Raw genomic sequence first — 16,868 nt, 5'->3', positions numbered from 1 at the left:
AGGTTGCAGTGAGCCGAGATTGTGCCACTGCACTCCAGCCTGGCGACAGAGTGAGACTCTGTCTAAAAAAAAAAAAAAAAAAAATCTCGAATCTAATACCAGACAAACAAAACAAAACACACACACACACACACACCAAAAAAAGAAAAAAAATAGAATTGGTACACAACAAGGAGGGCATAACTGGGTTGCATGGCAGTATCCAGGACAGGGACTGATGGCTGCAAGGTCCACTGATCCATGCAAAAATTTTTTTGTATTTTTAATAGAGATAGGGTTTCTTTGTGTCAGCCAGGATGGTCTCGATCTCCTGACCTCGTGATCTGCCTGCCTTGGCCTCCCAAAGTGCTGGGATTACAGGCATGAGCCACCTCACCCAGCCTAACACTTTGGTTTTTAAAGTCAGTTTTTCTCCAGCCAGGAATATGTTATGAGAAGAAACAGAGGGAGGCAATGGTGTTGTGGGGCAAAAAAGAGCAAGACCGCCTCTCCTGGATTTCCGAAAGGGCCTCTTAAAAGTCTCAGTGCATACCTGGGTGTGGTGGTGCACTCCTGTAGTTCTAGCCACAGTGAGATCTTGTGTCTAAAAATAAGAGAAAAAAAGGCCAGGTGCCTGGGAGGTAGGGGGCTGAGGTGGAAAGATCCCTTGAACCCTGGAGATCCCATCACTGCTCTGCAGTCTGGACGACAGAGTGAGACACTGTCTAAAAAAAAAGTTGCAGTGAATGAGCAGAGAAGATGGATGGGGAGAAGAAACTGGGGCCTAGAGCCTGGAAAAACCCCATGCAAGTAGGATCTTGATACAGCCATTTGGCCCCCACACTCTGAGGTCCAAAACCATTTAAAATGTTAGCTTCTGGCCAAGCGCAGTGGCTCACATCTGTAGTTCCGACACTTTGAGAGGCCGAGGTGGGAGTATGGCTTGAGGGGTTTGAGAGGAGTTTGAGACCAGCTTGAGCAACATGGTAAAACCCCATCTTTCCAAAAAAAATTAGCTGGGTGTGGTGGTGTGCACCTGTCGTACCAGCTACTCAGGAGGCTGAGGTGGAAGGAATGCTTGAACCTGGGAGGTCGAGGCTGTAGTGAGCCAAATCCCACCAAAATGGAGTATTCACACCACAGGAATTGTCAAATCCCACCAACTGGCCAGACGTGCTGAAGTCCTACCCATTGGAAGACTTCTCCCTACATGTTTATATAGCTGTGATTGTGCCACTGCACTCCAGCCTGGGTGACAAAGTGAGAGTGAGACCCTATCTCAACAAAGTAAATACATAAATAAATATTAGCTTTCTTAACATTGCCAGGTTAGGTGGGTAGCTTGGAATTGGCTAGGATGGAGTATTCACACCACAGGAATTGCCAAATCCCACCAAAATGGAGTATTCACACCACAGGAATTGTCAAATCCCACCAACCGGCCAGACGTGCTGAAGTCCTACCCATTGGAAGACTTCTCCCTACATGTTTATATAGCTGGCTCTTGCCAGTCCTTCAACTCAAAGTAATGTCACCTGCTCAGTGAGGCCCTCCCAGACCCCATCTCAAGTTGGTCCCGGTCACTGTTGCCGCGTCCTTTCACTGTTGTCAACACCATTTCAACAGTCATTTTCTGGGTTATTGTCCATTTCCTTAACCTGAAATGCAGGAACAGAGGCCCCCAGAGAGCAGGAACTCATCTCACTTGTCCATTGCTTATCCCTCTGGCTAGAACAGTGCCTGGCACATAGTAGGTGCTCAAAAAATATTCACTGAATGAAGAAGTGAGTGTGTTTGGAGTGGAAGGCTGAGTGTTTCCCCCTAGGTCCTGTGACAGAAACCCCTGTGTGTGTTCTCATGTAAAGGCTGGTCAGCAGGGGTGAGAGGGAGCCGGTGCCTGTACTGACCTGCTCTTGGTCAGGCCAGACTAGGGATGAGACAGGAGCAAGAGGAGGAGGCAGAGAAAGAGAATAGTCCCTTTGGTCTGGAAGCTGCTGAACTGGATGGGAATGAGGAAAATCCACTGAATCCTTGTCTTGGGAATAGAATTGCCACATTTGGCAAATAAAAATAGGGGCTACGCAATTAAATTTGAATTTCAGATAAACAAATAATAGATATATTTTTTTGAGATGGAGTTTTGCTCTTGTTGCCCAGGCTGGAGTGCAATGGTGTGATCTCGGCTCACTGCAACCTCTGCCTCCCAGATTCAAGTGATTCTCCTGCCTCAGCCTCCCGAGTAGCTGGGATTACAGCTGTGTGCCATCACGCCTGGCTAATTTTGTATTTTTTTTTTTTTTAGAGACGGGGTTTCACCATTTTTGTCAGGCTGGTCTTGAACTCCTGACCTCAATTGATCCACCCACCTCGGCCTCCCAAAGTGCTGGGATTATAGGCGTGAGCCATTGCGCCCGGCCAACAAATAATAATTTTTTAGTATGTATATGCTCCATGCAATATTTGAGACATACTAAACATTGTTCATTATTTATCAGAAATTCTGATTTGATTGTATTTTCTCCGGCAACCCTACTTGGGGAGTCGGTGGTGTGCTAGCAAGTGCTCCGTGGGTCCTCTGCTCTCATTAGCTTCCTTTCCCTCCCCATCAGTCAGCTTCTTCTGGGTTGTGAGAGGATGCAGGGGATGCCCCCCAGCTCCATCTTCATCCCCATGTGTCCAAACAGACCTGAGCAGCTTGAATGTTGTTCTTCTGAGTAGCTTTCATCTGAGGCCTGTGTTGAGCAAACCATGGGCTGGACACAGACCTCACCTGTGGCTCAACATTGCAAGTACATGGGTACTTTTAAGACGGGCTCTGCCCAGGCCTGACTGCAGACCAATTAAATCAGGATCTCTGCATGGTATCATTACTCTGCCCTCTGGTTTTAAATATCTCTAGATACTCCTTTTTATGAGACAGAGTCTCACTCTGTCTCCCTGGTTGGAGCAGCCTCGACCTCCTGGGCTGAAGCGATCCTCCCACCTCAGCCTCCTGAGTAGCTGTGACCACAGATGTGCACCACCACACCCAGCTAATTTTTTTTTTTTTTTTTGAGAGATAGTTTTGCTGTTGTTACATAGGCTGGAGTGCAATGTTGTGATCTCGGCTCACTGCAACCCCTGCCTCCTGGGTTCAAGCGATTCTCCTGCCTCAGCCTCCTGAGTAGCTGGGATTACAAGTGCCCGCCATGACGCCCAGCTGATTTTTTGTATTTTTAGTAGAGACGGGGTTTCACCATGTTGGCCAGGCTGATCTTGAACTCCTGACCTCAGGTGATCTACCCGCTTCGGCCTCCCAAAGTTCTGGGATTAGAAGGGTGAGCCACTGTGTCCAGCCATGCCCAGCTAATTAAAAAAAATTTTTTTGTAGAGTCTCAATATGTTGCCCAGCGTGGTCTTGAACTCTTGGACCTAAGTAATCATCCTGCTTCCCAGCCTCCCAAAGTGTTGGGATTATAGGCGTAAGCCACCACACATGGCCAGCATACTTCTAAACATCTCTAGAATCTACCTACTTCTCTCTACTTCCACCATCACATATTAGACTGCAGTATACTCTCAACCAATCTTCCCCACATACATTCTAGTCCCTTCTAATCTGTTCTTCATGTTGCAACCAGCACGGGATTTTTAAAACATAAATCTAAAGTTACTTCCCTTGCTTCAAATCCTTCAATGCCATCCCTTTATTCTTAGTAAAAATGTCAAAACAGTCACTTTGCAATGGGAAAACCTGGAAGACGCCAAGGAAACGAAGTGATTGAGGTTAACAGTGCCAGTACTAAGATAACTTCTGTGGAATTCTTGCCAGAAATTTATAACCTTGATCTAATCCTGAGAAAATGTCAGACAAGCCAAAATTGCAAGACACTCTACATCCTAACTGACCAGTACTCTTAAAATATGTCAAGGTTATGAGGCAAACCTGAGGAAATGACATATGTTGGAGGAGACGAGGGAGACAGCAACTAAATGCAACGTGGACCCTGGATTGGATCCTGAAACAGGAAAAAGACATTGGGGAAAAACTGGTGAAATGTGATTAAGCACTATAGTTTGGTTAGTAATATTGTACTGCTATTTTCCTGGTTCTGATCATTTTATGATACTTATGTGAGTTTTAACATAAGGGGAAGTTGTGTAAAGGATACATGGGACTTCTCTATTATTTTTACAACTTTTCTATCGGCTTAAAATTATTTCAAAATGATTTTATTTTATTTATTTATTTTTTGAGATGGAGTCTTGCTCTGTTGCCCAGGCTGGAATACAGTGATGTGATCTCAGTTAGCTATAACCTCAGCCTGCCAGGTTCCAGTGATTCTCCTGCTTCAGCCTCCTGAGCAGCTGGGATTACAGGCGTGTGCCACCATGCCCAACTAATTTTTTTGTATTTTTAGTAGTGATAGGGTTTCACCATGTTGGCCAGGCCGGTCTTGAACTCCTGACCTCAGGTGATCCACCTGCCTCGGACTCCCAGCGTGCTGGGATTACAGGTGTGAGCCACTGTGCCTGGCCTTTTTTTTTTTTGTATTTTTAATAGAGATGGGGTTTCACCATATTGATCAGGCTGGTCTCTAACTCCTGACCTCAAGTGATCCACCCGCCTCAGCCTCCCAAAGTGCTGGGATTACAGGCGTAAGCCACCACACCCAGCCTTATTTCCAAATAAAAGGATAAAAAGATAATCTTTGGCATGGCCTTGTAGGCCTGGTCTTTTCTAGCCCCTGCCTGCCTCTCTGCCCCACAGTCTGCAACCACTCCCCCTGTGCTGCAGCTGTGCTAGCCTTCCTTCCCGTCTGGCCTCTTAGAGTGAACCCTCAGATTTCGACCAAGCATCCCTTCTGGGACCTCTTCCTTCTTTCCTTCCTGGATCAAGCCTCGTCATTACAGGTTCTCATAGCTCTCCATCAGAGCCCTCCCTGAAGTTATCATCAACACTGTAAGGCAGAGGTTCTTAGCCTTGGCTGAATATTAGAATCACCTGCAGGATGTTAAAAACCTCTGGTGCCTCAGATGGGAGGGTGAATTGGTACCCCCACGTTGGAAAATTGTCTGGCAATATTTATTAAAGATAGTTTAGTAGATGAATATATACATCCTCTATGACCTAGGAATTCTACTCCTAAATACAGTTACATGCCACATAATGTTGTTTCTGTCAATGACAGTTCACTTAGAAACAGCGGTCCCATAACATAATTGAGCTGAAAATTCCTATCTTCTGGTGATGTGGTAGAAGTCTTAAAGTCATTGACTTTAATGTCATTGGCTCACACCTGTAATCCCAGCACTTTGGGAGGCTGAGGTGGCTGGGTCACTGGAGGTCAGGAGTTTGAGACCAGCCTGACCAACATGGCGAAACCCTGTCTCTATTTAAAAAAAAAAATAGCCGGGCATGGTGGTGGGTGCCTGTAATCCCAAGTATTTGGGAGGCTGAGGCAGGAGAATCACTTGAACCCAGGAGGCAGAGGTTACAGTGAGCCAAAATTGTGCCATTGCACTCCAGCCTAGGCAACAAGAGTGAAACTCCGTCTCAGAAAAAAAAAAAAAAAGCTGGTGTGGTGGCTCATGCCTGTAATCCCAGCACTTTGGGAGGCTGAGGCAGGTGGATCACGAGGTCAGGAGATCCAGACCAGCCTGGCTAACATGGTGAAACCCTGTCTCTACTAAAAATATTAAAAAATTAGCCGAGTGTGGTGGTGGGTGCCTGTAGTCCCAGCTACTCGGGAGGCTGAGGCAGGAGAATGGCGTGAACCCAGGAGGTGGAGCTTGCAGTGAGCCGAGATCATGCCATTGCACTCCAGCCTGGGCAACAGAGAGACTTTGCCTCAAAAAAAAAAAATAAATAAATAAATAAAATAAAAAATAAAAAATAAATGAAAAATAAAGTCATTGTAGTGCAATGCATTACTCATGTGTTTGTGGTAATGCTGGTGTAAACAAATCTGTGCTGCCAGTCGTATAAAAGTATATAGCACACACAATTATGTATAGTACGTAATACTTGATAATTAGTAACTATATTACTGGGTTATGTATTTACTGTACTTTGAATTTTTATTTTATTTTGTAGAGACAAGGGTCTCACTTTGTTGCCAGGCTGGTTTTGTACTCCAGGCTTCAAGCAATCCTTCTACCTTGGCCTCCCGAAGTGCTGGGATTATAGGTATGAGCCACTGCACCCGGCCTATGCTGTGCTTTTAAATTGTTATTTTATTTATTTGTTTGTTTTAGAAAAATGTATGTTTTTAATTAATTCATTTTTATTTTTTATCTATTTTTTTTTGAGACAGTCTCACTCTGTTGCCCAGGGTAGAGTGCAGTGGTGCAATCTCGTCTCACTGCAGCCTCCACCTCCCAGGTTCAAGCGGTTCTCCTGCCTCAGCCTCCCGCCCCCAAGTAGGTGGGATTACAGGCACTACACCTACCTAATTTTTGTATTTTTGGTAGAGACGGGGTTTCACCATTTTGCCCAGGCTGGTTTCGAACTCCTGAGTGAAAGCAATCCACCCATCTCGGTCTCCCAAAGTGTTGGGGTTACAGGTGTGAGCCACTGCGCCCGGCCTGATTTTTATTTTTAGAGACAAGGTCTTGCTTTGTCTCCCAGGCTGGAGCACAGTGGTGCAATCATAGCTCGTTGCAGCCTTGAACTCCTGTGCTCAAGTGGTCCTCCTGCCTCAGCCTTCCTGTTATTTTAGAGTACATTCCTACATACAGCTTGCATTTACTGCATCTCTTGACTGCACCAGTTTCTCTGTGTTTGATTTCATCTTGGGTCATTTTGTTTTATGGCCCCTACACATAAAAAATTCACGGCTAATGTCGCCAGGGAGAGGCCACATCGAGTGGTTGACCTGGAAGCAAAATTAAAAGTGATTAAGGACTACAAGGGTGGCAAATCCGCAATGGTTATTGCTCACCAGACAGGCAGGTCCATTCCACCACAGCTATGATTTTGAAGAATAAGAACAAACTGATGGAAGCTGTTAAAGGATCTGCTTCATTGAAGGCAATGAAATGAACAAAAATGAGAGAAGGGCCTAAATCTGATCTGGATACATTTCTAATGACCTGCATTGAAGACCAGACACAGAAGCATATCCATCTCAGCCACATGACAATCACTGACAAAGCAAAGTTTGTTTGTGATGTTGAAAGGCAAGACTGGATCCAACTACAGTGTGGAATTTACTGCTAGCTCTGGGTGGCTTAAACTATTCAAGAATCGTTATTCATTACATAATGTGAAAGTGAGTGGTGAGTCTGTAAGTGCTGATGTGAAGGCAGCTGAAGAATTTTTGGAAACTCTAGATAAGCTGATTGTGAGGAAAATTACTTGCAGGAGCAAATCTTTAATATGGATGAAACCTCCTCTTCTGAAAATGGATGCCTGAAAATACTTTCATTTATAAAGAGGGCAAGTTAATGTCAGGTTTCACGGCTTTTAAGGACAGTCTTGCTTGAGAGCAATGTGGCAGGTTACAAACTGAAACCCTTTGTGATCTGGAACAGGGAGAGCTCCAGGGTCTTCCAGCTTATCAATAAATGCAAGTTGAGGCCTGGCATGGTGGCCCACACCTGTAATCCCAGCACTGTGGGATGGGATTTGCCAATCTTGTTCCCCCAGCAGCCTCTGCTCATAGGGACGATGGAGAACTTGGCCAGGATGATGGCCCCGCAGATGGCAGTGGCCACCTCCTTGGAGCACTTAACACCCAGACCGCCGTGTCCATTGTAGTTCCCGATGGCAACAAATGCCTTGAACCTGGTGTGCTGGCGGGCATGGGTCTGCTTCTGGATGGGCATAATCTTCAAAACCTCGTCCTTGAGAGAGGCCCCAGGAAAAAGTCAATGATCTCAGATTCCTTAATGGGCAGGGAGAATATATAAATCTCTTCCAGGGATTTCATGTCCTTGACCAAGCGGCCCAGCTTGGTGAGGGACATCCACTCCTTATCCTCCGCCTTGCCTCTGTGAACTCCACGGCCTCGGCCCCGGCCCCGTCCACGGCTGCGACCCCGGCCCCTGATGCCACTGCCGAAGCCTCCGTGGAAGCCACCGCAGTTCCCCATCCCAGGGCCCCCAGGGCCTCCGGGCTCCCCCGCTGCACCGGCGTCATCTGTCATTTGGTGTTTTCGTAGAGAAGAAGGTATGTGTCTGTTTTTAACAAAAAAAGTTTAAAATATAAAATGTTTATTTATTTATTTATTTTTGAGATAAATAAATAAATAGCTGTTGCCCCGGCTAGAGTGCAGTGGTGTGATCTCGGCTCACTGCAAGCTCCGCCTCCCGGGTTCAGGCCATTCTTCTGCCTCAGCCTCCCGAGTAGCTGGGACTACAGGCACCTGCCGCCACGCCCAGCTAATTTTTGTATTTTTAGTAGAGATGGGGTTTTACTGTGTTGGCCAGGTTGGTCTCGAACTCCTGGCCTCAAGTGATCAACCTTCCTCGGCCTCCCAAAGTGCTGGGATTACAGGCGTGAGCCACTGTGCCCAGCCCCAAAAATAATTTTAAACAGAAAGAAAATTTAATGTAGCTTAAATATACAGCGTTTATACTATCTGGAGTAGAGCACTCACTCACTCAACCAGAGCAACTTCCAGTCCTGCAAGCTCCCTTCAGAGTAAGTGCCCTATACAGATGTATAATTTTAAAAAAAGTCTTTTATATCGTGGTTTTACTGTACCTTTTTAAAATAAATAAATTTATTTGAGACAAGATCTCACTCTGTTAACCAGGCTGGAGTGCAGTGGTGAGATCAAGGTTCACTGCAGCCTCAAGTTCCCAGGCAATCCTCTCTGGAAGGAAGTATGAGGGGGGCCACTTACGGGGTGTTGGAAATGCACTGTTTTTTTTTTTTTTTTTTTTTTTTGAGACAGAGTCTTGCTCTGTCGCCCAGATTGGAATGCAATGGCACGATCTCGGCTCACTGCAGTCTCCACCTCCTTGGTTCAAGCGATTCTCCTGCCTCAGCCTCTCGAGTAGCTGGGATTACAGGAGCACGCCACTATGCCTGGATAATTTTTGTATTTTTAGTAGAGACGGGGTTTCACTATGCTGGCCAGGCTGGTTTCAAACTCCTGACCTTAGGTGATCCTCCCACCCCAGCCTCCCAAAGTGCTGGGATTACAGGCGTGAGCCACCGTGCCTGGCCATGTTCTGTATTTTTTTTTAGAGACAGATCTCACTCTGTCAGAGCTCACTGGAGCCCTGAACTCCTGGGGCTCAAGTGATCCTCCTGTCTCAGCCTCCCAAGTAACTGGGACTATAGGCATGTGCCACCACCCCTGCCAGAAATGCTGTTTCTTAAACCAAATTATAGTACATAGGTGTGTTCAGTTTGTGAGAATTTGCCAAGCTGTATATTTGTGTTTGTGTACTTTATGTATATTTCAGTAAAAAGTTAAAAAAACAAACAAACAAACCCAGATTCCTGGGTTGAGAAATGCCATTAAGAAAAAAAATAGGCAAGCTACAAATTGGGAAAAAATATTCATAAAACATATCTGACAAAGAACTGGTAGACAGGATATAAGGTAATTTCTTTCTTTCTTTCTTTTTTTTTAAGATGGAGTCTTGCTCTGTCACCCAGACTGGAGTGCAGTGGCGTGATCTTGGCTCATTGCAAGCTCCGCCTCCCGGGTTCACACCATTCTCCTGCCTTAGCCTCCCAAGTGGCTGGGACTACAGGTGCCCACCACCACACCTGGCTAATTTTTTTATATTTTAGTAGAGATGGGGTTTCACTGTGTTAGCCAGGATGGTCTCGATCTCCTGACCTTGTGATCCGTCCACCTCGGCCTCCCAAAGTGCTGGGATTACAGGGGTGAGCCACCATGCCTGGCAGATATAAGAGAATTTCTGCAACTTAATAAAGACAAATGACTCAATTACAGCAAAATTGACAAGAAACATGAAAAGACACTTCACCAAAAAAGATATACACGTGGCCAATAAGTACATGAAATTGTGCTCAAAATCATAAGACACAAGGAAAATGAAAATTAAAATCACAATGAGGGCCAGGAGCGGTGGCCCACATCTGTAATCCCCTCACTTTGGGAGTCTGAGGTGGGAGGATCACTGGAGGTCAGGAGTTTGACACCAGCCTGGGCAAAATAGTGAGACCCCCCCGCCTCTACAAAAACAAACAAACAAAAAACCCACAATGAGATAGTACTACCCACCCATGGCTGGCTAAACTTTTTTTTTTTGAGACAGGGTCTTGCTCTGTCACCCAGACTGAAGTGCAGTGACACAATCATGGGTCACTGCAGCCTCAACCTCCTGGGCTCAAGTGAGTCTCCCACCTCAGTCCCCCAAGTAACTGGGACTAATTTTTTGTAGAGATAAGGTCTCACTATGTTGTCCAGGCTGGTCTTGAGCTCCTTGGTTCGAGGCAGTCCTCTCACCTTAGCCTCCTGAAGTGCTGGGATTACAGGCATGAGCCACCACGCCTGGCCCACAGCTAAATTTAAGAAAGACTGGTAACACTAAATATTGGTGAGGATATGGAGCAACTGGAACTCTCATACATTGTTGATGGGAAAGGCTTGGGAGTTTCTTAAAAAAACTAAATATATGCTTACCCTCTGACTCAACATTTTCACCTCTAGGTATTTACCTGAGAGAGAAAGGAAAATATATGTCCACAAAAAAGATTTGTATAAGAATGTTCACAGAAGCTTTTTTTTTTTTTTTTCTCTAAGTCAGAGTTTTTTATTCTTGTCGCCCAGGCTGGAACGATCTCGGCTCACTGCAACCTTCCCCTCCGGGGTTCAAATGATTCTTCTGCCTCACCCTCTGGAGTAGCTGGGATTACAGGCATGCACCAGCACGCCTGGCTGATTTTTGTATTTTTAGTAGATGGGGTTTCACCACGTTGGCTGGGCTGGTTTCAAACTCCTAAACTCAAGTGATCCATCCACCTTGGCATCCCAAAGTGCTGGGATTACAGGTGTGAGCCACTGCACCCAGCCCATGGAAGCTTTATTCCTAATAACTCCAGACTGGAAACAACTCAAATGTTTATCAGTAAGAAAATGCTAAAACACTATTTTTATCTGTATGAAGGACACTATTCATTAATAAAAAGAAGTAAACTACTGATAATATGTAACATGAATAAAACACTACGCTGAGCGAAAGAAGCCTAACATGAAGCAGTTTGTACTACATAATTCCATTTCTATAAAGATCTGGAATAGGCAAATCTAATCTATGGTAGAAAATAAAAACCAGAAAAAGTGATTGCCTCTTGAAGGAAGAGATTGACAGGAAATGAGCAAAAGAGAATCTTCTGGAGTTACGGTGATGTTTCATATTTTGATAGGGAGTTGATTTCCACAGGTGTATGCAATTGTCAAAACTCAGCAAATGTACACTTAAGCAAATGTACATTTTACAATTCATTATAATGTAAATTTTATATTGAAAGGAAAACAGACTGGGCGCGGTGGCTCAGGCCTGTAATCCCAGCATTTTGGGAGACCAAGGTGGGTGGATCACCTGAGGTCAGGAGTTTGGGACCAGCCTGGCCAACATGATGAAACTCTATCTTTACTAAAAATACAAAAAAATTAGCCGGGCGTCTTGGCAGGCGCCTGTAATCCCAGCTCCCAGCTATTTGGGAGGCTGAGGCTGGAGAATCACTTGAACCTGGGAGGTGGAGGTTGCAGTAAGCTGTGATTGCGCCACTGCACTCCATCCTGGGCAACAGAGAGGCTGCATCTCAAAGGAAAAAAAAAAAAAAGAAAACAAAACTATAACCAAATATTGAACTCTAGTTGATAATATGCATGATGAAATATTTAGGGAGAGTGGATAGATGTCTGTCATTTACTTTGAAACACATTTTAAAAATGAGGATGGAATGATAGCTGGAGGAAAGATGATAGATGGATAGAGCAATAATGTCACTGAGAGAACCTAGGTAGGTGTTCATTACAAAATTATTTCACCTTTGCTGCATGCTTAAAGTTATTTTTATTATAAAATATAGAGAAAAATGAGTGGTTTAATGAAGTCTCTCCCAAGAAGTATTAAGTCCTGCTTAACATATGCCACTTTTAAACATTTAATGTCAAAGATGATGTTTAAATATCAAAGGAGATTATCAGTCTGTCCTATCTAACCCTGCCAGCTAAAGATGTCTTAGTCTGTACTTAATAAATAGGAAATAAGTGACATAAAATAGATTGGCCAATTAAAAAAAAATCAGTGCCTAAGTCCTACCCCCAAAATTTTGATCATTGATCTAGAGTGTGTCTGGGAATTTTTAAACCTCCCTAGATAGTCTTTTTTTTTTTTTTTTGAGACAGAGTCTCGCTCTGTCACCCAGGCTGGAGTGCAGTGGCCAGATCTCAGCTCACTGCAAGCTCCGCCTCCCGGGTTTACGCCATTCTCCTGCCTCAGCCTCCCAAGTAGCTGGGATTACAAGCGCCTGCCACCTCGCCTGGCTAGTTTTTTGTATTTTTTTTTAGTAGAGACGGGGTTTCACCATGTTAGCCAGGATGGTCTCGATCTCCTGACCTCATGATCCACCCGTCTCGGCCTCCCAAAGTGCTGGGATTACAGGCTTGAGCCACCGCGCCCGGCCTCCTAGGTAGTCTTATTTTTTTAAAAATTATACTTTAAGTTCTAGGGTACATGTGTGCAATATGCAGGTTTGTTACATATGTGTACATGTGCCATGTTGGTGTGCTGCACCCATTAACTTGTCATTTACATTAGGTATATCTCCTAATGCTATACCTCCCCCCTCCTCCCACCACACGACAGGCTCTGGTGTGTGGTGTTCTCATTGTTCAATTCCCATCTATGAGCGAGAACATGTGGTGTTTGGTTTTCTGTTCTTGCGCTAGTTTGCTGAGAATGATGGTTTCCAGCTGCATCCATGTCCCTACAAAGGACACGAACTCATCCTTTTTTATGGCTGCATAGAATTCCATGGTGTATATGTGCCACATTTTCTTAATCCAGTCTGTCATTGATGGACATTTGGGTTGGTTCCAAGTCTTTGCTATTGTGAATAGGGCCGCAATAAACATACGTATGCATGTGTCTTTATAGCAGCATGATTTATAATCCTTTGGGTATATATCCAGTAATGGGATGGCTGGGTCAAATGGTATTTCTAGTTCTAGATCCTTGAGGAATCACCACACTGTCTTCCACAATGGTTGAACTAGTTTACAGTCCCACCAACAGTGTAAAAGTGTTTCTATTTCTCCACATCCTCTCCAGCACTTGTTGTTTCCTGACTTTTTAATGATCGCCATTCTAACTGGTGTGAGATGGTATCTCATTGTGGTTTTGATTTGCATTTCTCTGATGACCAGTGATGATGAGCATTTTCTCATGTGTCTGTTGGCTGCATAAATGTCTTCTTTTGAGAAGTGTCTGTTCATAGCCTTTGCCCACTTTTTGATGGGGTTGTTTGATTTTTTCTTGTAAATTTGTTTAAGTTCTTTGTAGATTCTGGATATTAGCCCTTTGTCAGATGGGTAGATTGCAAAAATTTTCTTCCATTCTGTAGGTTGCCTGTTCACTCTGATGGTAGTTTCTTTTGCTGTGCAGAAGCTCTTTAGTTTAATTAGATCCCATTTCTCAATTTTGGCCTTTGTTGCCATTGCTTTTGGTGTTTAGACATGAAGTCTTTGCCCATGCCTATGTCCTGAATGGTATTGCCTAGGTTTTCTTCTAGGGCTTTTATGGTTTTAGGTCTGACATTTGTCTTTAGTCCATCTTGAATTAATTTTTGTATAAGGTGTAAGGAAGGGATCCAGTTTCAGCTTTCTACATATGGCTAGCCAGTTTTCCCAGCACCATTTATTAAATAGGGAATCCTTTCCCCATTTCTGGTTTTTATCAGGTTTGTCAAAGATCAGATGGTTGTAGATGTGTGGTACTATTTCTGAGGGCTCTGTTCTGTTCCATTGGTCTATATCTCTGTTTTGGTACCAGTACCATGCTGTTTTGGTTACTGTAGCCTTGTAGTATAGTTTGAAGTCAGGTAGCATGATGCCTCCAGCTTTGTTCTTTTGGCTTAGGATTGTCTGGCAATGCAGGCTCTTTTTTCATTCCATATGAACTTTAAAGTAGTTTTTTCCAATTCTGTGAAGAAAGTCATTGGTAGCTTATGGGGGCGGCATTGAATCTATAAATTACCTTGGGCAGTATGGCCATTTTTTTTTTTTCTTTTTTTTTTTTTTTTTAGTAGAGACGGGGTTTCACCAGGTTAGCCAGGATGGTCTCAATCTCCTGACCTTGTGATCCGCCCGTCTCGGCCTCCCAAAGTGCTGGGATTACAGGCTTGAGCCACCGCGCCCGGCCCATTATGGCCATTTTCACGATATTGATTCTTCCTATCCATGAGCATGGAATTTGTTTGTGTCCTCTTTTATTTCGTTGAGCAGTGGTTTGTAATTCTCCTTGAAGAGGTCCTTCACATCCCTTGTAAGTTGGATTCCTAGGTATTTTATTCTCTTTGAAGCAATTGTGTATGGGAGTTCCCTCATGATTTGGCTTTCTGTTTGTCTGTTATTGGTGTATAGGAATGCTTGTGATTTTTGCACATTGACTTTGTATCCTGAGACTTTGCTGAAGTTGCTTATCAGCTTAAGGAGATCTTGGGCTGAGACATTGGGGTTTTCTAAATATACAATCATGTCGTCTGCAAACAGGGACAATTTTACTTCCTGTTTTCCTAATTAAATACCCTTTATTTCTTTCTTCTGCCTGATAACCCTGGCCAGAACTTCCAACACTATGTTGAATAGGAGTGGTGAGAGAGGGCATCCCTCTCTTGTGCCAGTTTTCAAAGGGAATGCTTCCAGTTTTTGCCCCTTCAGTATGATATTGGCTGTGGGTTTGTCATAAATAGCTCTTATTATTTTGAGATACATCCCATCAATACCTAATTTATTGAGAGTTTTTAGCAGGAAGGGCTGTTGAATTTTGTCGAAGGCCTTTTCTGCATCTATTGAGATAATCATGTCGTTTTTGTCTTTGGTTCTGTTTATATGATGGATTATGTTTATTGATTTGTGTGTGTTGAACCAGCCTTGCATCTCAGGAATGAAGCCCACTTGGTCATGGTGGATAAGCTTTTTGATGTGCTGCTGGATTCAGTTTGCCAGTATTTTATTGAGGATTTTTGCATCCATGTTCATCAGAGATATTGATCTAAAATTCTCTTTTTTTGTTGTCTCTGCCAGGCTTTGGTGTCAGGATGATGCTGGCCTCATAAAGTGAGTTAGAGAGGATTCCCTCTTTTTCTATTGATTGGAATAGTTTCAGAAGGAATGGTACCAGTTCTTCTTTGTACCTCTGGTAGAATTTGGCTGTGAATCCGTCTGGTCCTAGACTTTTTTTGGTTGGTAGGCTCTTAATTACTGCCTCAGTTTCAGAGCCTGTTTGTGGTGTTTTCAGGGATTCAACTTCTTCCTGGTTTAGTCTTGGGAGGGTGTCTGTGTCCAGGAATTTATCCATTTCTTTTAGATTTTCTAGTTTATTTGTATAGAGGTGTTTATAGTATTCTCTGATGGTAGTTTGTATCGCTGTGGGATCAGTGATGATATCCCCTTTATCATTTTTTATTGTGTCTATTTTATTCTTCTCTTTTTTCTTCTTTATTAGTCTTGCTAGTGGTCTATCAATTCTGTTGATCGTTTCAAAAAATCAGCTCCTGGATTCATTGATTGTTTGAAGGGTTTTTGTGTCTCTATCTCCTTCAGCTCTGCTCTGATCTTAGTTATTTCTTGCCTTCTGCTAGCTTTTGAATGTGTTTGCTCTTGCTTCTCTAGTTCTTTTAATTGTGATGTTAGGGTGTCAATTTTAGATCTTTCCTGCTTTCTCTTGTGGGCATTTAGTGCTATAAATTTCCCCCTACACACTGCTTTAAATGTGTCCCAGAGATTCTGGTTTGTTATGTTTTTGTTCTCATTGGTTTCAAAGAACATCTTTATTTCTGCCTTCATTTTGTTATGTACCCAGTAGTCATTCAGGAGCAGGTTGTTCAGTTTCCATGTAGTTGAGCAGTTTTGAGTGAGTTTCTTAATCCAGAGTTCTAGTTTGATTGCACTGTGGTTTGAGAGACAGTTTGTTATAATTTCTGTTCTTTTACATTTGCTGAGGAGTGCTTTACTTCCAACTATGTGGTCAATTTTGGAATAAGTGCAACGTGGTGCTGAGAAGAATGTATATTCTGTTGATTTGGGGTGGAGAGTTCCATGGATGTCTATTAGGTCCACTTGGTGCAGAGCTGAGTTCAATTCCTGGATATCCTTGTTAACTTTCTGACTTGTGGATCTGTCTAATGTTGACAGTGGGGTGTTAAAGTCTCCCATTATTATTGTGTGGGAGTCTAAGTCTCTTAGTAGGTCTCTAAGGACTTGCTTTATGAATCTGGGTGCTCCTGTATTGGGTGCACATATATTTAGAATAGTTAGCTCTTCTTGTTGAATTGATCCCTTTACCATTATGTAATGGCCTTCTTTGTCTCTTCTGATCTTTGTTGGTTTAAAGTCTGTTTTATCAGAGACTAGGATTGCAACTCCTCCTTTTTTTTGTTTTCCATTTGCTTGGTAGCTCTTCTTCCATCCCTTTATTTTGAGCCTATGTGTGTCTCTGCATGTGAGTTGGGTCTCCTGAATACAGCACACTGATGAGTCTTGACTCTTTGTCCAATTTTCCAGTCTGTGTCTTTTAATGGGAGCATTTAGCCCATTTACATTTAAGGTTAATAGTTATGTGTGAATTTGATCCTGTCATTATGATGTTAGCTGGTTATTTTGCTCATTAGTTGATGCAGTTTCTTCCCAGCATCGATGGTCTTCACAATTTGGGATGTTTTTGAAGCAGCTGGTACCAGTTGTTCCTTTCCA

The 16,868-nt window shown here is 43.5% G+C and overlaps 1 pseudogene; it reads right to left on the bottom strand.

The window, feature by feature from the left end:
- Positions 1 to 2,508: 2,508 nt before the first annotated feature.
- LOC111554677 lies at positions 2,509 to 8,108 on the bottom strand (annotated as a pseudogene).
- Between the last annotated feature and the right edge of the window lie 8,760 nt (positions 8,109 to 16,868).

This window comes from Piliocolobus tephrosceles, chromosome 6 (genome assembly GCF_002776525.5).
Source record: "Piliocolobus tephrosceles isolate RC106 chromosome 6, ASM277652v3, whole genome shotgun sequence".
Taxonomy (NCBI): Eukaryota; Metazoa; Chordata; class Mammalia; order Primates; family Cercopithecidae; genus Piliocolobus; species Piliocolobus tephrosceles.
Note: the sequence above shows the minus strand (reverse complement) of the source record. Positions and strands in the feature narration are given on the sequence as shown.